Genomic DNA, 23,029 nt, shown 5'->3' with positions numbered 1-23,029 from the left:
TATACAAGTACAAAGATAAAAATATAGATGATGGGAGATTATCCTGTGCTGTTACAAAATCTTTGTTGTTACAAAATCTTACTATTTATTCAATTAGTCGATGATTCTAGGCCTCAACGAGTCCTATTCAGTATGCTGACCTATACGCCCTTCAGTCTCTCTATGTGCACTCGGATCTTTGCAATGCATATGTCAGGATGGCCGAGCGGTCTAAGGCGCTGCGTTCAGGTCGCAGTCGGGTCTTCCCGGCGTGGGTTCGAATCCCACTTCTGACAAACTGTTCTTTTGTCATAGAGCAGTATCTTTTATGACTCTAAAATAGAGACTTCCGGTTATGACATCAGAAGGAAAACACGTTTGATGATCGCTCCGTGAATTTTCAAGTTTTTTTCCTTTAATAGACATTTTTGCTGTTTTAATTTGTTACAGGTACGTTGATAAGATTTGTTTGATCGCATTCATATATAAGTGAGATATATTTTGAGTGTGTGGATAACTTTATCCACCACACAAAAAATTTTTTTCTGTGACAATGAATACAAAGCCTGGTCGTGCTGCACGTGCAGCACAAGGAGCTGACTCACACTCTAATGACACCAGTGGAATAGCTAACAATAAGAATGGCATGTCGAGTAACATCGATAGACAGACAGGAGCTTCTCGTCGTTTTGGGAAAGAATGTACCGTGGTGATTGATGTAAAGGATGTGAAGAAAATAAAGGCAAGTGATATTGTTAGAAGTGTAGAAGAATTAACCGGAGATATGTCGGTCTATGCAGTTGTGCCCAAAGGTGCAAATTTGTATGAGGTCACACTACCGAGTAAGGAAGTAGCATATAATACCTTGTGTGGAATTGATATTGGAAGTGAACACTTTGATTGTACTCTTTTATATTCAGACACTATTATTGTGTCAATTCTTCATTTACCAGCATACATCACAGATGATGATATAAGTATGAAGCTCGGTGAATACGGAGTAGAACTTCTTTCTCCCATTCAACGCAGATATTATCCTGGAACTAGTGTGGCTGATGGGACTCGTTATGTCAAATGTAAATTTCCACAGCAGGTAAAATCCTTGCCTTACAGTCTGAAATTTCAGACTGTCAATGGTCAACAATACTTTAGAGTATTACACAATAATCAAGTTAAGGTATGTTCTAGATGTCTTGATCCGGGACATGTTATAAAAGACTGCCCTGATTTTGTATGCTACAAGTGTGGGGAGCAAGGCCATGTAGCAAAAAATTGCACAAGGCAAAGATGTGAAAGTTGTGGAAGTTTTCCTCTTATGTGTACATGCAGGATATGCGACAAATGCCACAAAGAGGCGCAAACATGTATGTGTTACAGAGAGGCCATTACAGGCATTCATTCGCAAGTTGATGATGATATGAGGGAAGACATATTGGAGTTACAGAGTGACGAAGATGATAAAGAAGAAATTGAGAATGCAAAAAAAGATAATGAGAGTGGAGAAAGTGGGGAAGAAAAAGAAAGAATTGGAGTTGATATGACCAATGTAGAAATAGAATCTGAGGAAGTAAACAACAATCATACAATTGGAGATGGATCGGGGACAGATTCAGATGATGACAGGAAGATGGCTGCAGACGTTGTTGAAAGATCAAACGAATCACGTACATGTCAAGAAAACGGTACTAATATCGAAAATTTCAAAGTAGTACAAAGGAGAAGGAGAAGGTTTAATCCAGTACCTAATATGAAGATGAATAGCATGCGACGAACACCTATGAAGAAATGATCAAACACTCAACATTTTTTAATACTTTCAATACACTCATCATAATCATGGCTTTAAATATTGTATCTCTAAATGTAAATGGCTTGCGTAATTTGAATAAACTAAAGTCTGTTTTAGAAATATTTAAAGAGAAAAGAGGCCATATTTTATTATTGCAAGAAACCTTTTGGGATGATGAGTTTGTTGAAAGTATTAGAGAAAATGAGATTTGGAATGGTGACATATTTTATAGTAATGCTGACATTAGGAGGGCAGGTGTTGCTGTTTTAGTAGTGAGAGAATTGAGAAATCAGGTGACACAAGAAATGATTGAAAAGGGTAGGATTTTACATCTTAAAATAGCTATGGATGATAAAGTGATTGATTTAATCAATATTTATGCTCCAAATGTTGTGAAGGAAAAGTTTAACTTTTTCATGAAGCTAAATACATATTTACATAACAGTACTAGTGATAGCACTATCCTGGCTGGTGATTTTAATACAACTTTAGCAGGTATTGATCGACATAACAAAGCCTTACATATTGATGATGTAGCAATGCGTGAACTTTATAAAATTATTCATGATAGGAATATTACCGATTTATGGAGATCACGAAATCCTAGTACTCGTAGTTTCTCCAGAAAACAAGTTGTACTAGGCGAAATGAAGCAGAGTAGAATAGATTATTTTTTGATTTCCTCAAAATTGCACTCCAATGTGCAAAATATTTATTATGCAGATACATCCTTTAGTGATCATTCTTTTGTATACCTTAAATTAAATACCTGCAAAGTGGAAACAGGGCCCGGATTATGGATATTAAATAACAATGTTCTTTTTGAGGAAAAATATGTACAAAGAGTGAAATCAATTCTTACCGAGGGAAAAACTGACGAAATGTATTTCAGTGAACCACTCATTTGGTGGGATAATGTAAAATACAAAATTAAAAAATTTTCCCAAGTATACTGTACAAGAAGAAATAAGGAAAGATTACAAGAATACTTTACATTGCAAAATAAATTAAAATCATTTTCAGAAAAAGTCGCAAATAAAGAACCATATGACATTAACAAATATGAAGAACTAAAACATCAGCTAAGTGACTATGAAACTGATTTTTGTCGGGGGTGCTATATTGAGATCTAAGGCCAAATGGGCAATTGAAAGCGATAGAAATACTAAATATTTTCTAAATCTTGAGAAATATCGACACAACAAAAATGTAATCAATGAATTGATTGATGATGATGGTGTAATTATTTCAAATACAAGCGGAATCTTAGATGAAATACATCAGTTTTATAGTCATTTATATTCTTCGGTAACTGTTGATGATAATTGTACTGATTCACTTTTAAATTTTGTAAACTGTTCTGTATCTGATGAGGATAAAGATATGTGTGATGCCATAATAACAGTTGATGAAATACATACAGCTATAAAAGGGATGGCTAAAAATAAAAGCCCCGGCCCGGACGGATTGACAGTAGAGTGGTATTGTAAATTTTATGATTGTATATATGATATTCTGTTGCACATCTTTCAGAGTGTTAAGAATGACAATATTATGTCGAGATCAATGAGATTTGGGGTTATATCACTTATTTATAAAAATAAGGGGGATAATAGAAGATTGCAAAATTGGCGTCCTATCAGTTTACTTAATGTAGATTATAAAATTTTGGCAAGGATTTTGTCTACACGTTTAAAAATGGTATTACCCAAAATTATTTCTCAAACTCAGACATGTTGTATAGTTGGGAGAGATATTGCTGATACTATAGTCACTGTAAGAGATATTATAGATATGGTTGAGAGAGACAATCTTGAGGGATATATCTTAAAAATTGATCAAGAAAAAGCGTTTGACAGAGTTTGCCACTCATATTTGATTTCTGTGTTACGAAAGTTCGGTTTTGGTGACAATTTTATTCAGTGGATAAAGATATTTTATAATGAAATTAAAAGTAGTGTTAAATGCAATGGTCATCTAACGAAACCCTTTTTAATTAAAAATTCAGTCAGACAAGGTTGTCCTATATCAGCAATGTTATATGTATTAGCAGCAGAACCCTTAGGACTCGCTATCAAAGCAAATCCCACTATCAAAGGTATTCCACTCCCACTGTCTAGTAATACAAGTAAAGTTTTTCAACATGCAGATGATACAACCTTGACATTAGCGGACACACAATCCATTAATCAATCTTTTAATGTACTTGACTTGTATTGTAAAGGATCTGGTGCAAAGGTGAACAAGGAAAAGACAGAACTTCTGTGTATTGGATCTGGTAAACTTACTGATGATTATTGCAAACAATTACAAATTCAAATGTGTGATCAAGTCATCTTAATTTTGGGAGCTTATGTGGGAAAATGTGCAAAGTTATGTGAGCAACTGAACTGGAATGATAGATTGTCTAAAATTAAAAACTTATTGCAACTGTGGTCACAGAGATATTTGACAATACAAGGAAAAGTAACAGTTGTTAATAACTTATTAGTTTCTAGAGTATTGTACATAGTGTCAGTTCAGCCTCTTCCTGATATGATTGCTGATGAATTGAAGCAATTATTTCTCAGATTTATCTGGTCAGGAAAGTCCCATTTGGTTCACTATTATACAATAATTGGTGATAAGCGAAATGGCGGACTACAGTTAACTGATATAAAGATGAAAATGTATGCATTCAGACTAAAATTTTTAAAAAGATACTTTGATGTGAATTGCCATGCTATGTGGAAAAATACCTTTGATCACTTTTTATCTACTGTCCTGAACATGAGGTTGACCAAAGAGTTGTTTCTCATGTCTTTAAATAAGCAACAATTGAATACCCTACCTATATTTTACAGAGAAATGTTTCATGCATGGGAAAAACTTAGAAATAATATCGATACAAATATTGATGTGAGGAATGTTTTTGAACAACCTCTCTTTTTAAATCCTAATATTACATGTGCTGGTAAAACGTTGTTTTTCGCAGAATTTATAGAAGCAGGAATTGTTCGTGTTCAGGATATTACATATGAATTTGTACCTGGAATACTACCTTATAGAGCTATTCCAGAAATGATATACAAATCAAATTCTGAGATCAAAACAGATAAGATAAAAAAAGACTATAATTGCATAATAGAAAGTATACCATTAGGCTGGAGAAATATTGTTGCAACAGAGTCAAAACCCACTGTAACCAATGGGAGAAATAATATGTTTCTCAGAGTTGATACAAAATTATATGACCTCTGTTTATGTACAACACAACTATTTTACAAGCTTTTATGTACGTTGATTTTTCAAGAACCAGCTTCTGTTTCCTTTTGGAGTAAGATATTTAGTTTGGAAAAGCATAAATACTGGAAATTGATACACCTACCTTTCAAGACCCCAGATTGTATAGATTTGGATTATAGAATAATGCACAATCGAATATTTACAAAAGAGAGACTAAAATACTATGGCAAAATTGATAATGACTCATGTCCAGTGTGCCAGTTGGAAACAGAGGATTTATTTCACATGTTTTTGAAATGTCCTGAATTAAGCTCTTTTAAGAATTATATTGTATATATAGTTGAGATTCTTTTTAAAAATTGTAGAGTTGGTGTTCTCAATAGCACTTCTCTTGAACAAATGCTCATGATAGGATATAACAAAGAAACAAAATCAGTAAATAGTTATTTTTTGAACTACATTCTGAGCATTGCTCGATTGTGCATTTACAAAAGAAGAAACATTATGTCTTTATTAGGGAAACAAATAGACATCGAAAGATTGTTCCAATATTTGACTAGAAAATATATATTATATGCGTATCAACATTACAAAGACAAAAATCAGACTTTGATTACGAAGTATTTTGTAAAAGATAATCCTTTAATGAGAATAGAAGAGGATAAAGTGTTTATTACATTGTAGAATCATTGTTTTGTACTATAACATTACACAATAAAATTTTAGAATCATTGTTCTGTAATATAGCTTAACAAAATACTATTGTAGAATCATTGTTTTGTAATATAGCATTACAAAATACTATTGTAGAACCATTATTTTGTAATATAGCATTACAAACTACTATGTACATACTGACTGTATATTTTTAACTTTTATACTGTACAAAGCGTTTTTGAATAAAGAAAGAAAAACAAAAAAAAAGGCGATGCGTTCAGGTCGCAGTCGGGTCTTCCCGGCGTGGGTTCGAATCCCACTTCTGACAAACTGTTCTTTTGTCATAGAGCAGTATCTCTTATGACTCTAAAATAGAAAACATCAATCTTACAGCGTTCATGTATGCTGGCATATAACAGCTGTTTTAGTTAAATATGCTTTTCTGGCCCTTCAAATGTATTAACTTGTTATCCTCTCTCTCTCTCTCTCTCTCTCTCTCTCTCTCTCTCTCTCTCTCTCTAACACACACACACACACACACACATATAGACACACACACACATACAAATCTCACGGATATCTACAGACGGGAAAGCGATACTACCTGCATGAGTGTTTCACTCACATTCATTCGAGTCCCAAAAAGGTTACCTTTTTATTCTTTATGCTCAAACAGTTATAATAAGCACAAGGTATTATCGAGAGGAGAAGTTTATCTCTTGTATGTTAATGAGAAATTGTCATTTTTATATAAGTACCCGCTGGCGCTATATTCCCGCGATTCACAAACAAGATGCCCATCTATCCACTGCCTGTCTAATTATATACGTCACCTACCCTTCCCCCCCCCCCCACACACACACACACCATCTCTCTCTCTCTCTCTCTCTCTCTCTCTCTCTCTCTCTCTCTCTGGATGTATGCATACATAATATAACATTGTTCAATAACGCTTACCTGTTACATTGGAGGTTTTCACTGTTCCTTCATATTTCAATTGTTCTCTATTACTTAACATTTGCATTTGTCTCTATCATTTAATGTATCCTTTCCACTGTATTTCTAAGAGATAAGGTGCAGAAAACTAATGGATAGATCAGGATGGACAAGCGGTCTAAGATGATGCATTCAAATTACAGTAGAATCCCTCCCTCATCGACTTCTCTGCAAGGAAAACATTAATAACTTTGTAGTTAATGTTATCATTATTAGAGGCACAATATACAAGTACAAAGATAAAAATATAGATGATGGGAGATTATCCTGTGCTGTTACAAAATCTTTGTTGTTACAAAATCTTACTATTTATTCAATTAGTCGATGATTCTAGGCCTCAACGAGTCCTATTCAGTATGCTGACCTATACGCCCTTCAATCTCTCTATGTGCACTCGGATCTTTGCAATGCATATGTCAGGATGGCCGAGCGGTCTAAGGCGCTGCGTTCAGGTCGCAGTCGGGTCTTCCCGGCGTGGGTTCGAATCCCACTTCTGACAAACTGTTCTTTTGTCATAGAGCAGTATCTTTTATGACTCTAAAATAGAGACTTCCGGTTATGACATCAGAAGGAAAACACGTTTGATGATCGCTCCGTGAATTTTCAAGTTTTTTTCCTTTAATAGACATTTTTGCTGTTTTAATTTGTTACAGGTACGTTGATAAGATTTGTTTGATCGCATTCATATATAAGTGAGATATATTTTGAGTGTGTGGATAACTTTATCCACCACACAAAAAAATTTTTTCTGTGACAATGAATACAAAGCCTGGTCGTGCTGCACGTGCAGCACAAGGAGCTGACTCACACTCTAATGACACCAGTGGAATAGCTAACAATAAGAATGGCATGTCGAGTAACATCGATAGACAGACAGGAGCTTCTCGTCGTTTTGGGAAAGAATGTACCGTGGTGATTGATGTAAAGGATGTGAAGAAAATAAAGGCAAGTGATATTGTTAGAAGTGTAGAAGAATTAACCGGAGATATGTCGGTCTATGCAGTTGTGCCCAAAGGTGCAAATTTGTATGAGGTCACACTACCGAGTAAGGAAGTAGCATATAATACCTTGTGTGGAATTGATATTGGAAGTGAACACTTTGATTGTACTCTTTTATATTCAGACACTATTATTGTGTCAATTCTTCATTTACCAGCATACATCACAGATGATGATATAAGTATGAAGCTCGGTGAATACGGAGTAGAACTTCTTTCTCCCATTCAACGCAGATATTATCCTGGAACTAGTGTGGCTGATGGGACTCGTTATGTCAAATGTAAATTTCCACAGCAGGTAAAATCCTTGCCTTACAGTCTGAAATTTCAGACTGTCAATGGTCAACAATACTTTAGAGTATTACACAATAATCAAGTTAAGGTATGTTCTAGATGTCTTGATCCGGGACATGTTATAAAAGACTGCCCTGATTTTGTATGCTACAAGTGTGGGGAGCAAGGCCATGTAGCAAAAAATTGCACAAGGCAAAGATGTGAAAGTTGTGGAAGTTTTCCTCTTATGTGTACATGCAGGATATGCGACAAATGCCACAAAGAGGCGCAAACATGTATGTGTTACAGAGAGGCCATTACAGGCATTCATTCGCAAGTTGATGATGATATGAGGGAAGACATATTGGAGTTACAGAGTGACGAAGATGATAAAGAAGAAATTGAGAATGCAAAAAAAGATAATGAGAGTGGAGAAAGTGGGGAAGAAAAAGAAAGAATTGGAGTTGATATGACCAATGTAGAAATAGAATCTGAGGAAGTAAACAACAATCATACAATTGGAGATGGATCGGGGACAGATTCAGATGATGACAGGAAGATGGCTGCAGACGTTGTTGAAAGATCAAACGAATCACGTACATGTCAAGAAAACGGTACTAATATCGAAAATTTCAAAGTAGTACAAAGGAGAAGGAGAAGGTTTAATCCAGTACCTAATATGAAGATGAATAGCATGCGACGAACACCTATGAAGAAATGATCAAACACTCAACATTTTTTAATACTTTCAATACACTCATCATAATCATGGCTTTAAATATTGTATCTCTAAATGTAAATGGCTTGCGTAATTTGAATAAACTAAAGTCTGTTTTAGAAATATTTAAAGAGAAAAGAGGCCATATTTTATTATTGCAAGAAACCTTTTGGGATGATGAGTTTGTTGAAAGTATTAGAGAAAATGAGATTTGGAATGGTGACATATTTTATAGTAATGCTGACATTAGGAGGACAGGTGTTGCTGTTTTAGTAGTGAGAGAATTGAGAAATCAGGTGACACAAGAAATGATTGAAAAGGGTAGGATTTTACATCTTAAAATAGCTATGGATGATAAAGTGATTGATTTAATCAATATTTATGCTCCAAATGTTGTGAAGGAAAAGTTTAACTTTTTCATGAAGCTAAATACATATTTACATAACAGTACTAGTGATAGCACTATCCTGGCTGGTGATTTTAATACAACTTTAGCAGGTATTGATCGACATAACAAAGCCTTACATATTGATGATGTAGCAATGCGTGAACTTTATAAAATTATTCATGATAGGAATATTACCGATTTATGGAGATCACGAAATCCTAGTACTCGTAGTTTCTCCAGAAAACAAGTTGTACTAGGCGAAATGAAGCAGAGTAGAATAGATTATTTTTTGATTTCCTCAAAATTGCACTCCAATGTGCAAAATATTTATTATGCAGATACATCCTTTAGTGATCATTCTTTTGTATACCTTAAACTAAATACCTGCAAAGTGGAAACAGGGCCCGGATTATGGATATTAAATAACAATGTTCTTTTTGAGGAAAAATATGTACAAAGAGTGAAATCAATTCTTACCGAGGGAAAAACTGACGAAATGTATTTCAGTGAACCACTCATTTGGTGGGATAATGTAAAATACAAAATTAAAAAATTTTCCCAAGTATACTGTACAAGAAGAAATAAGGAAAGATTACAAGAATACTTTACATTGCAAAATAAATTAAAATCATTTTCAGAAAAAGTCGCAAATAAAGAACCATATGACATTAACAAATATGAAGAACTAAAACATCAGCTAAGTGACTATGAAACTGATTTTTGTCGGGGGTGCTATATTGAGATCTAAGGCCAAATGGGCAATTGAAAGCGATAGAAATACTAAATATTTTCTAAATCTTGAGAAATATCGACACAACAAAAATGTAATCAATGAATTGATTGATGATGATGGTGTAATTATTTCAAATACAAGCGGAATCTTAGATGAAATACATCAGTTTTATAGTCATTTATATTCTTCGGTAACTGTTGATGATAATTGTACTGATTCACTTTTAAATTTTGTAAACTGTTCTGTATCTGATGAGGATAAAGATATGTGTGATGCCATAATAACAGTTGATGAAATACATACAGCTATAAAAGGGATGGCTAAAAATAAAAGCCCCGGCCCGGACGGATTGACAGTAGAGTGGTATTGTAAATTTTATGATTGTATATATGATATTCTGTTGCACATCTTTCAGAGTGTTAAGAATGACAATATTATGTCGAGATCAATGAGATTTGGGGTTATATCACTTATTTATAAAAATAAGGGGGATAATAGAAGATTGCAAAATTGGCGTCCTATCAGTTTACTTAATGTAGATTATAAAATTTTGGCAAGGATTTTGTCTACACGTTTAAAAATGGTATTACCCAAAATTATTTCTCAAACTCAGACATGTTGTATAGTTGGGAGAGATATTGCTGATACTATAGTCACTGTAAGAGATATTATAGATATGGTTGAGAGAGACAATCTTGAGGGATATATCTTAAAAATTGATCAAGAAAAAGCGTTTGACAGAGTTTGCCACTCATATTTGATTTCTGTGTTACGAAAGTTCGGTTTTGGTGACAATTTTATTCAGTGGATAAAGATATTTTATAATGAAATTAAAAGTAGTGTTAAATGCAATGGTCATCTAACGAAACCCTTTTTAATTAAAAATTCAGTCAGACAAGGTTGTCCTATATCAGCAATGTTATATGTATTAGCAGCAGAACCCTTAGGACTCGCTATCAAAGCAAATCCCACTATCAAAGGTATTCCACTCCCACTGTCTAGTAATACAAGTAAAGTTTTTCAACATGCAGATGATACAACCTTGACATTAGCGGACACACAATCCATTAATCAATCTTTTAATGTACTTGACTTGTATTGTAAAGGATCTGGTGCAAAGGTGAACAAGGAAAAGACAGAACTTCTGTGTATTGGATCTGGTAAACTTACTGATGATTATTGCAAACAATTACAAATTCAAATGTGTGATCAAGTCATCTTAATTTTGGGAGCTTATGTGGGAAAATGTGCAAAGTTATGTGAGCAACTGAACTGGAATGATAGATTGTCTAAAATTAAAAACTTATTGCAACTGTGGTCACAGAGATATTTGACAATACAAGGAAAAGTAACAGTTGTTAATAACTTATTAGTTTCTAGAGTATTGTACATAGTGTCAGTTCAGCCTCTTCCTGATATGATTGCTGATGAATTGAAGCAATTATTTCTCAGATTTATCTGGTCAGGAAAGTCCCATTTGGTTCACTATTATACAATAATTGGTGATAAGCGAAATGGCGGACTACAGTTAACTGATATAAAGATGAAAATGTATGCATTCAGACTAAAATTTTTAAAAAGATACTTTGATGTGAATTGCCATGCTATGTGGAAAAATACCTTTGATCACTTTTTATCTACTGTCCTGAACATGAGGTTGACCAAAGAGTTGTTTCTCATGTCTTTAAATAAGCAACAATTGAATACCCTACCTATATTTTACAGAGGAATGTTTCATGCATGGGAAAAACTTAGAAATAATATCGATACAAATATTGATGTGAGGAATGTTTTTGAACAACCTCTCTTTTTAAATCCTAATATTACATGTGCTGGTAAAACGTTGTTTTTCGCAGAATTTATAGAAGCAGGAATTGTTCGTGTTCAGGATATTACATATGAATTTGTACCTGGAATACTACCTTATAGAGCTATTCCAGAAATGATATACAAATCAAATTCTGAGATCAAAACAGATAAGATAAAAAAAGACTATAATTGCATAATAGAAAGTATACCATTAGGCTGGAGAAATATTGTTGCAACAGAGTCAAAACCCACTGTAACCAATGGGAGAAATAATATGTTTCTCAGAGTTGATACAAAATTATATGACCTCTGTTTATGTACAACACAACTATTTTACAAGCTTTTATGTACGTTGATTTTTCAAGAACCAGCTTCTGTTTCCTTTTGGAGTAAGATATTTAGTTTGGAAAAGCATAAATACTGGAAATTGATACACCTACCTTTCAAGACCCCAGATTGTATAGATTTGGATTATAGAATAATGCACAATCGAATATTTACAAAAGAGAGACTAAAATACTATGGCAAAATTGATAATGACTCATGTCCAGTGTGCCAGTTGGAAACAGAGGATTTATTTCACATGTTTTTGAAATGTCCTGAATTAAGCTCTTTTAAGAATTATATTGTATATATAGTTGAGATTCTTTTTAAAAATTGTAGAGTTGGTGTTCTCAATAGCACTTCTCTTGAACAAATGCTCATGATAGGATATAACAAAGAAACAAAATCAGTAAATAGTTATTTTTTGAACTACATTCTGAGCATTGCTCGATTGTGCATTTACAAAAGAAGAAACATTATGTCTTTATTAGGGAAACAAATAGACATCGAAAGATTGTTCCAATATTTGACTAGAAAATATATATTATATGCGTATCAACATTACAAAGACAAAAATCAGACTTTGATTACGAAGTATTTTGTAAAAGATAATCCTTTAATGAGAATAGAAGAGGATAAAGTGTTTATTACATTGTAGAATCATTGTTTTGTACTATAACATTACACAATAAAATTTTAGAATCATTGTTCTGTAATATAGCTTAACAAAATACTATTGTAGAATCATTGTTTTGTAATATAGCATTACAAAATACTATTGTAGAACCATTATTTTGTAATATAGCATTACAAACTACTATGTACATACTGACTGTATATTTTTAACTTTTATACTGTACAAAGCGTTTTTGAATAAAGAAAGAAAAAAAAAAAAAGGCGATGCGTTCAGGTCGCAGTCGGGTCTTCCCGGCGTGGGTTCGAATCCCACTTCTGACAAACTGTTCTTTTGTCATAGAGCAGTATCTCTTATGACTCTAAAATAGAAAACATCAATCTTACAGCGTTCATGTATGCTGGCATATAACAGCTGTTTTAGTTAAATATGCTTTTCTGGCCCTTCAAATGTATTAACTTGTTATCCTCTCTCTCTCTCTCTCTCTCTCTCTCTCTCTCTCTCTCTCTCTCTAACACACACACACACACACACACATATAGACACACACACACATACAAATCTCACGGATATCTACAGACGGGAAAGCGATACTACCTGCATGAGTGTTTCACTCACATTCATTCGAGTCCCAAAAAGGTTACCTTTTTATTCTTTATGCTCAAACAGTTATAATAAGCACAAGGTATTATCGAGAGGAGAAGTTTATCTCTTGTATGTTAATGAGAAATTGTCATTTTTATATAAGTACCCGCTGGCGCTATATTCCCGCGATTCACAAACAAGATGCCCATCTATCCACTGCCTGTCTAATTATATACGTCCACCTACCCTTCCCCCCCCCCCACACACACACACCATCTCTCTCTCTCTCTCTCTCTCTCTCTCTCTCTCTCTCTCTCTTTATGGATGTATGCATACATAATATAACATTGTTCAATAACGCTTACCTGTTACATTGGAGGTTTTCACTGTTCCTTCATATTTCAATTGTTCTCTATTACTTAACATTTGCATTTGTCTCTATCATTTAATGTATCCTTTCCACTGTATTTCTAAGAGATAAGGTGCAGAAAACTAATGGATAGATCAGGATGGACAAGCGGTCTAAGATGATGCATTCAAATTACAGTAGAATCCCTCCCTCATCGACTTCTCTGCAAGGAAAACATTAATAACTTTGTAGTTAATGTTATCATTATTAGAGGCACAATATACAAGTACAAAGATAAAAATATAGATGATGGGAGATTATCCTGTGCTGTTACAAAATCTTTGTTGTTACAAAATCTTACTATTTATTCAATTAGTCGATGATTCTAGGCCTCAACGAGTCCTATTCAGTATGCTGACCTATACGCCCTTCAATCTCTCTATGTGCACTCGGATCTTTGCAATGCATATGTCAGGATGGCCGAGCGGTCTAAGGCGCTGCGTTCAGGTCGCAGTCGGGTCTTCCCGGCGTGGGTTCGAATCCCACTTCTGACAAACTGTTCTTTTGTCATAGAGCAGTATCTTTTATGACTCTAAAATAGAGACTTCCGGTTATGACATCAGAAGGAAAACACGTTTGATGATCGCTCCGTGAATTTTCAAGTTTTTTTCCTTTAATAGACATTTTTGCTGTTTTAATTTGTTACAGGTACGTTGATAAGATTTGTTTGATCGCATTCATATATAAGTGAGATATATTTTGAGTGTGTGGATAACTTTATCCACCACACAAAAAATTTTTTTCTGTGACAATGAATACAAAGCCTGGTCGTGCTGCACGTGCAGCACAAGGAGCTGACTCACACTCTAATGACACCAGTGGAATAGCTAACAATAAGAATGGCATGTCGAGTAACATCGATAGACAGACAGGAGCTTCTCGTCGTTTTGGGAAAGAATGTACCGTGGTGATTGATGTAAAGGATGTGAAGAAAATAAAGGCAAGTGATATTGTTAGAAGTGTAGAAGAATTAACCGGAGATATGTCGGTCTATGCAGTTGTGCCCAAAGGTGCAAATTTGTATGAGGTCACACTACCGAGTAAGGAAGTAGCATATAATACCTTGTGTGGAATTGATATTGGAAGTGAACACTTTGATTGTACTCTTTTATATTCAGACACTATTATTGTGTCAATTCTTCATTTACCAGCATACATCACAGATGATGATATAAGTATGAAGCTCGGTGAATACGGAGTAGAACTTCTTTCTCCCATTCAACGCAGATATTATCCTGGAACTAGTGTGGCTGATGGGACTCGTTATGTCAAATGTAAATTTCCACAGCAGGTAAAATCCTTGCCTTACAGTCTGAAATTTCAGACTGTCAATGGTCAACAATACTTTAGAGTATTACACAATAATCAAGTTAAGGTATGTTCTAGATGTCTTGATCCGGGACATGTTATAAAAGACTGCCCTGATTTTGTATGCTACAAGTGTGGGGAGCAAGGCCATGTAGCAAAAAATTGCACAAGGTAAAGATGTGAAAGTTGTGGAAGTTTTCCTCTTATGTGTACATGCAGGATATGCGACAAATGCCACAAAGAGGCGCAAACATGTATGTGTTACAGAGAGGCCATTACAGGCATTCATTCGCAAGTTGATGATGATATGAGGGAAGACATATTGGAGTTACAGAGTGACGAAGATGATAAAGAAGAAATTGAGAATGCAAAAAAAGATAATGAGAGTGGAGAAAGTGGGGAAGAAAAAGAAAGAATTGGAGTTGATATGACCAATGTAGAAATAGAATCTGAGGAAGTAAACAACAATCATACAATTGGAGATGGATCGGGGACAGATTCAGATGATGACAGGAAGATGGCTGCAGACGTTGTTGAAAGATCAAACGAATCACGTACATGTCAAGAAAACGGTACTAATATCGAAAATTTCAAAGTAGTACAAAGGAGAAGGAGAAGGTTTAATCCAGTACCTAATATGAAGATGAATAGCATGCGACGAACACCTATGAAGAAATGATCAAACACTCAACATTTTTTAATACTTTCAATACACTCATCATAATCATGGCTTTAAATATTGTATCTCTAAATGTAAATGGCTTGCGTAATTTGAATAAACTAAAGTCTGTTTTAGAAATATTTAAAGAGAAAAGAGGCCATATTTTATTATTGCAAGAAACCTTTTGGGATGATGAGTTTGTTGAAAGTATTAGAGAAAATGAGATTTGGAATGGTGACATATTTTATAGTAATGCTGACATTAGGAGGACAGGTGTTGCTGTTTTAGTAGTGAGAGAATTGAGAAATCAGGTGACACAAGAAATGATTGAAAAGGGTAGGATTTTACATCTTAAAATAGCTATGGATGATAAAGTGATTGATTTAATCAATATTTATGCTCCAAATGTTGTGAAGGAAAAGTTTAACTTTTTCATGAAGCTAAATACATATTTACATAACAGTACTAGTGATAGCACTATCCTGGCTGGTGATTTTAATACAACTTTAGCAGGTATTGATCGACATAACAAAGCCTTACATATTGATGATGTAGCAATGCGTGAACTTTATAAAATTATTCATGATAGGAATATTACCGATTTATGGAGATCACGAAATCCTAGTACTCGTAGTTTCTCCAGAAAACAAGTTGTACTAGGCGAAATGAAGCAGAGTAGAATAGATTATTTTTTGATTTCCTCAAAATTGCACTCCAATGTGCAAAATATTTATTATGCAGATACATCCTTTAGTGATCATTCTTTTGTATACCTTAAACTAAATACCTGCAAAGTGGAAACAGGGCCCGGATTATGGATATTAAATAACAATGTTCTTTTTGAGGAAAAATATGTACAAAGAGTGAAATAAATTCTTACCGAGGGAAAAACTGACGAAATGTATTTCAGTGAACCACTCATTTGGTGGGATAATGTAAAATACAAAATTAAAAAATTTTCCCAAGTATACTGTACAAGAAGAAATAAGGAAAGATTACAAGAATACTTTACATTGCAAAATAAATTAAAATCATTTTCAGAAAAAGTCGCAAATAAAGAACCATATGACATTAACAAATATGAAGAACTAAAACATCAGCTAAGTGACTATGAAACTGATTTTTGTCGGGGGTGCTATATTGAGATCTAAGGCCAAATGGGCAATTGAAAGCGATAGAAATACTAAATATTTTCTAAATCTTGAGAAATATCGACACAACAAAAATGTAATCAATGAATTGATTGATGATGATGGTGTAATTATTTCAAATACAAGCGGAATCTTAGATGAAATACATCAGTTTTATAGTCATTTATATTCTTCGGTAACTGTTGATGATAATTGTACTGATTCACTTTTAAATTTTGTAAACTGTTCTGTATCTGATGAGGATAAAGATATGTGTGATGCCATAATAACAGTTGATGAAATACATACAGCTATAAAAGGGATGGCTAAAAATAAAAGCCCCGGCCCGGACGGATTGACAGTAGAGTGGTATTGTAAATTTTATGATTGTATATATGATATTCTGTTGCACATCTTTCAGAGTGTTAAGAATGACAATATTATGTCGAGATCAATGAGATTTGGGGTTATATCACTTATTTATAAAAATAAGGGGGATAATAGAAGATTGCAAAATTGGCGTCCTATCAGTTTACTTAATGTAGATTATAAAATTTTGGCAAGGATTTTGTCTACACGTTTAAAAATGGTATTACCCAAAATTATTTCTCAAACTCAGACATGTTGTATAGTTGGGAGAGATATTGCTGATACTATAGTCACTGTAAGAGATATTATAGATATGGTTGAGAGAGACAATCTTGAGGGATATATCTTAAAAATTGATCAAGAAAAAGCGTTTGACAGAGTTTGCCACTCATATTTGATTTCTGTGTTACGAAAGTTCGGTTTTGGTGACAATTTTATTCAGTGGATAAAGATATTTTATAATGAAATTAAAAGTAGTGTTAAATGCAATGGTCATCTAACGAAACCCTTTTTAATTAAAAATTCAGTCAGACAAGGTTGTCCTATATCAGCAATGTTATATGTATTAGCAGCAGAACCCTTAGGACTCGCTATCAAAGCAAATCCCACTATCAAAGGTATTCCACTCCCACTGTCTAGTAATACAAGTAAAGTTTTTCAACATGCAGATGATACAACCTTGACATTAGCGGACACACAATCCATTAATCAATCTTTTAATGTACTTGACTTGTATTGTAAAGGATCTGGTGCAAAGGTGAACAAGGAAAAGACAGAACTTCTGTGTATTGGATCTGGTAAACTTACTGATGATTATTGCAAACAATTACAAATTCAAATGTGTGATCAAGTCATCTTAATTTTGGGAGCTTATGTGGGAAAATGTGCAAAGTTATGTGAGCAACTGAACTGGAATGATAGATTGTCTAAAATTAAAAACTTATTGCAACTGTGGTCACAGAGATATTTGACAATACAAGGAAAAGTAACAGTTGTTAATAACTTATTAGTTTCTAGAGTATTGTACATAGTGTCAGTTCAGCCTCTTCCTGATATGATTGCTGATGAATTGAAGCAATTATTTCTCAGATTTATCTGGTCAGGAAAGTCCCATTTGGTTCACTATTATACAATAATTGGTGATAAGCGAAATGGCGGACTACAGTTAACTGATATAAAGATGAAAATGTATGCATTCAGACTAAAATTTTTAAAAAGATACTTTGATGTGAATTGCCATGCTATGTGGAAAAATACCTTTGATCACTTTTTATCTACTGTCCTGAACATGAGGTTGACCAAAGAGTTGTTTCTCATGTCTTTAAATAAGCAACAATTGAATACCCTACCTATATTTTACAGAGAAATGTTTCATGCATGGGAAAAACTTAGAAATAATATCGATACAAATATTGATGTGAGGAATGTTTTTGAACAACCTCTCTTTTTAAATCCTAATATTACATGTGCTGGTAAAACGTTGTTTTTCGCAGAATTTATAGAAGCAGGAATTGTTCGTGTTCAGGATATTACATATGAATTTGTACCTGGAATACTACCTTATAGAGCTATTCCAGAAATGATATACAAATCAAATTCTGAGATCAAAACAGATAAGATAAAAAAAGACTATAATTGCATAATAGAAAGTATACCATTAGGCTGGAGAAATATTGTTGCAACAGAGTCAAAACCCACTGTAACCAATGGGAGAAATAATATGTTTCTCAGAGTTGATACAAAATTATATGACCTCTGTTTATGTACAACACAACTATTTTACAAGCTTTTATGTACGTTGATTTTTCAAGAACCAGCTTCTGTTTCCTTTTGGAGTAAGATATTTAGTTTGGAAAAGCATAAATACTGGAAATTGATACACCTACCTTTCAAGACCCCAGATTGTATAGATTTGGATTATAGAATAATGCACAATCGAATATTTACAAAAGAGAGACTAAAATACTATGGCAAAATTGATAATGACTCATGTCCAGTGTGCCAGTTGGAAACAGAGGATTTATTTCACATGTTTTTGAAATGTCCTGAATTAAGCTCTTTTAAGAATTATATTGTATATATAGTTGAGATTCTTTTTAAAAATTGTAGAGTTGGTGTTCTCAATAGCACTTCTCTTGAACAAATGCTCATGATAGGATATAACAAAGAAACAAAATCAGTAAATAGTTATTTTTTGAACTACATTCTGAGCATTGCTCGATTGTGCATTTACAAAAGAAGAAACATTATGTCTTTATTAGGGAAACAAATAGACATCGAAAGATTGTTCCAATATTTGACTAGAAAATATATATTATATGCGTATCAACATTACAAAGACAAAAATCAGACTTTGATTACGAAGTATTTTGTAAAAGATAATCCTTTAATGAGAATAGAAGAGGATAAAGTGTTTATTACATTGTAGAATCATTGTTTTGTACTATAACATTACACAATAAAATTTTAGAATCATTGTTCTGTAATATAGCTTAACAAAATACTATTGTAGAATCATTGTTTTGTAATATAGCATTACAAAATACTATTGTAGAACCATTATTTTGTAATATAGCATTACAAACTACTATGTACATACTGACTGTATATTTTTAACTTTTATACTGTACAAAGCGTTTTTGAATAAAGAAAGAAAAACAAAAAAAAAGGCGATGCGTTCAGGTCGCAGTCGGGTCTTCCCGGCGTGGGTTCGAATCCCACTTCTGACAAACTGTTCTTTTGTCATAGAGCAGTATCTCTTATGACTCTAAAATAGAAAACATCAATCTTACAGCGTTCATGTATGCTGGCATATAACAGCTGTTTTAGTTAAATATGCTTTTCTGGCCCTTCAAATGTATTAACTTGTTATCCTCTCTCTCTCTCTCTCTCTCTCTCTCTCTCTCTCTCTCTCTAACACACACACACACACACACACATATAGACACACACACACATACAAATCTCACGGATATCTACAGACGGGAAAGCGATACTACCTGCATGAGTGTTTCACTCACATTCATTCGAGTCCCAAAAAGGTTACCTTTTTATTCTTTATGCTCAAACAGTTATAATAAGCACAAGGTATTATCGAGAGGAGAAGTTTATCTCTTGTATGTTAATGAGAAATTGTCATTTTTATATAAGTACCCGCTGGCGCTATATTCCCGCGATTCACAAACAAGATGCCCATCTATCCACTGCCTGTCTAATTATATACGTCACCTACCCTTCCCCCCCCCCCACACACACACACCATCTCTCTCTCTCTCTCTCTCTCTCTCTCTCTCTCTCTCTCTCTCTCTCTCTCTCTCTATGGATGTATGCATACATAATATAACATTGTTCAATAACGCTTACCTGTTACATTGGAGGTTTTCACTGTTCCTTCATATTTCAATTGTTCTCTATTACTTAACATTTGCATTTGTCTCTATCATTTAATGTATCCTTTCCACTGTATTTCTAAGAGATAAGGTGCAGAAAACTAATGGATAGATCAGGATGGACAAGCGGTCTAAGATGATGCATTCAAATTACAGTAGAATCCCTCCCTCATCGACTTCTCTGCAAGGAAAACATTAATAACTTTGTAGTTAATGTTATCATTATTAGAGGCACAATATACAAGTACAAAGATAAAAATATAGATGATGGGAGATTATCCTGTGCTGTTACAAAATCTTTGTTGTTACAAAATCTTACTATTTATTCAATTAGTCGATGATTCTAGGCCTCAACGAGTCCTATTCAGTATGCTGACCTATACGCCCTTCAATCTCTCTATGTGCACTCGGATCTTTGCAATGCATATGTCAGGATGGCCGAGCGGTCTAAGGCGCTGCGTTCAGGTCGCAGTCGGGTCTTCCCGGCGTGGGTTCGAATCCCACTTCTGACAAACTGTTCTTTTGTCATAGAGCAGTATCTTTTATGACTCTAAAATAGAGACTTCCGGTTATGACATCAGAAGGAAAACACGTTTGATGATCGCTCCGTGAATTTTCAAGTTTTTTTCCTTTAATAGACATTTTTGCTGTTTTAATTTGTTACAGGTACGTTGATAAGATTTGTTTGATCGCATTCATATATAAGTGAGATATATTTTGAGTGTGTGGATAACTTTATCCACCACACAAAAAATTTTTTTCTGTGACAATGAATACAAAGCCTGGTCGTGCTGCACGTGCAGCACAAGGAGCTGACTCACACTCTAATGACACCAGTGGAATAGCTAACAATAAGAATGGCATGTCGAGTAACATCGATAGACAGACAGGAGCTTCTCGTCGTTTTGGGAAAGAATGTACCGTGGTGATTGATGTAAAGGATGTGAAGAAAATAAAGGCAAGTGATATTGTTAGAAGTGTAGAAGAATTAACCGGAGATATGTCGGTCTATGCAGTTGTGCCCAAAGGTGCAAATTTGTATGAGGTCACACTACCGAGTAAGGAAGTAGCATATAATACCTTGTGTGGAATTGATATTGGAAGTGAACACTTTGATTGTACTCTTTTATATTCAGACACTATTATTGTGTCAATTCTTCATTTACCAGCATACATCACAGATGATGATATAAGTATGAAGCTCGGTGAATACGGAGTAGAACTTCTTTCTCCCATTCAACGCAGATATTATCCTGGAACTAGTGTGGCTGATGGGACTCGTTATGTCAAATGTAAATTTCCACAGCAGGTAAAATCCTTGCCTTACAGTCTGAAATTTCAGACTGTCAATGGTCAACAATACTTTAGAGTATTACACAATAATCAAGTTAAGGTATGTTCTAGATGTCTTGATCCGGGACATGTTATAAAAGACTGCCCTGATTTTGTATGCTACAAGTGTGGGGAGCAAGGCCATGTAGCAAAAAATTGCACAAGGCAAAGATGTGAAAGTTGTGGAAGTTTTCCTCTTATGTGTACATGCAGGATATGCGACAAATGCCACAAAGAGGCGCAAACATGTATGTGTTACAGAGAGGCCATTACAGGCATTCATTCGCAAGTTGATGATGATATGAGGGAAGACATATTGGAGTTACAGAGTGACGAAGATGATAAAGAAGAAATTGAGAATGCAAAAAAAGATAATGAGAGTGGAGAAAGTGGGGAAGAAAAAGAAAGAATTGGAGTTGATATGACCAATGTAGAAATAGAATCTGAGGAAGTAAACAACAATCATACAATTGGAGATGGATCGGGGACAGATTCAGATGATGACAGGAAGATGGCTGCAGACGTTGTTGAAAGATCAAACGAATCACGTACATGTCAAGAAAACGGTACTAATATCGAAAATTTCAAAGTAGTACAAAGGAGAAGGAGAAGGTTTAATCCAGTACCTAATATGAAGATGAATAGCATGCGACGAACACCTATGAAGAAATGATCAAACACTCAACATTTTTTAATACTTTCAATACACTCATCATAATCATGGCTTTAAATATTGTATCTCTAAATGTAAATGGCTTGCGTAATTTGAATAAACTAAAGTCTGTTTTAGAAATATTTAAAGAGAAAAGAGGCCATATTTTATTATTGCAAGAAACCTTTTGGGATGATGAGTTTGTTGAAAGTATTAGAGAAAATGAGATTTGGAATGGTGACATATTTTATAGTAATGCTGACATTAGGAGGACAGGTGTTGCTGTTTTAGTAGTGAGAGAATTGAGAAATCAGGTGACACAAGAAATGATTGAAAAGGGTAGGATTTTACATCTTAAAATAGCTATGGATGATAAAGTGATTGATTTAATCAATATTTATGCTCCAAATGTTGTGAAGGAAAAGTTTAACTTTTTCATGAAGCTAAATACATATTTACATAACAGTACTAGTGATAGCACTATCCTGGCTGGTGATTTTAATACAACTTTAGCAGGTATTGATCGACATAACAAAGCCTTACATATTGATGATGTAGCAATGCGTGAACTTTATAAAATTATTCATGATAGGAATATTACCGATTTATGGAGATCACGAAATCCTAGTACTCGTAGTTTCTCCAGAAAACAAGTTGTACTAGGCGAAATG

General features: G+C 34.1%; 4 non-coding genes across 4 annotated transcripts; all 4 read left to right on the top strand.

Annotated features, from left to right (window-relative positions):
* Positions 1-191: 191 nt before the first annotated feature.
* Trnal-cag (transfer RNA leucine (anticodon CAG)) lies at positions 192-275 on the top strand. Its single transcript has one exon. It is a non-coding gene; the product is annotated as a tRNA-Leu (tRNA).
* Positions 276-7,061: 6,786 nt separating this feature from the next.
* Positions 7,062-7,145, top strand: Trnal-cag (transfer RNA leucine (anticodon CAG)). Its single transcript has one exon. It is a non-coding gene; the product is annotated as a tRNA-Leu (tRNA).
* Positions 7,146-13,927: 6,782 nt separating this feature from the next.
* On the top strand, positions 13,928-14,011 carry Trnal-cag (transfer RNA leucine (anticodon CAG)). The gene has a single exon. It is a non-coding gene; the product is annotated as a tRNA-Leu (tRNA).
* A 6,791-nt stretch (positions 14,012-20,802) lies between these two features.
* Trnal-cag (transfer RNA leucine (anticodon CAG)) lies at positions 20,803-20,886 on the top strand. Its single transcript has one exon. It is a non-coding gene; the product is annotated as a tRNA-Leu (tRNA).
* Positions 20,887-23,029: the final 2,143 nt, after the last annotated feature.

Source organism: Sinohyriopsis cumingii, unplaced genomic scaffold, assembly GCF_028554795.1.
Source record: "Sinohyriopsis cumingii isolate HCF-2022 unplaced genomic scaffold, ASM2855479v2 utg000066l, whole genome shotgun sequence".
NCBI lineage: Eukaryota > Metazoa > Mollusca > Bivalvia > Unionida > Unionidae > Sinohyriopsis > Sinohyriopsis cumingii.
The sequence above is the reverse complement of the archived record's forward strand: the minus strand, read 5'-3'. Positions and strand labels throughout refer to the sequence as shown.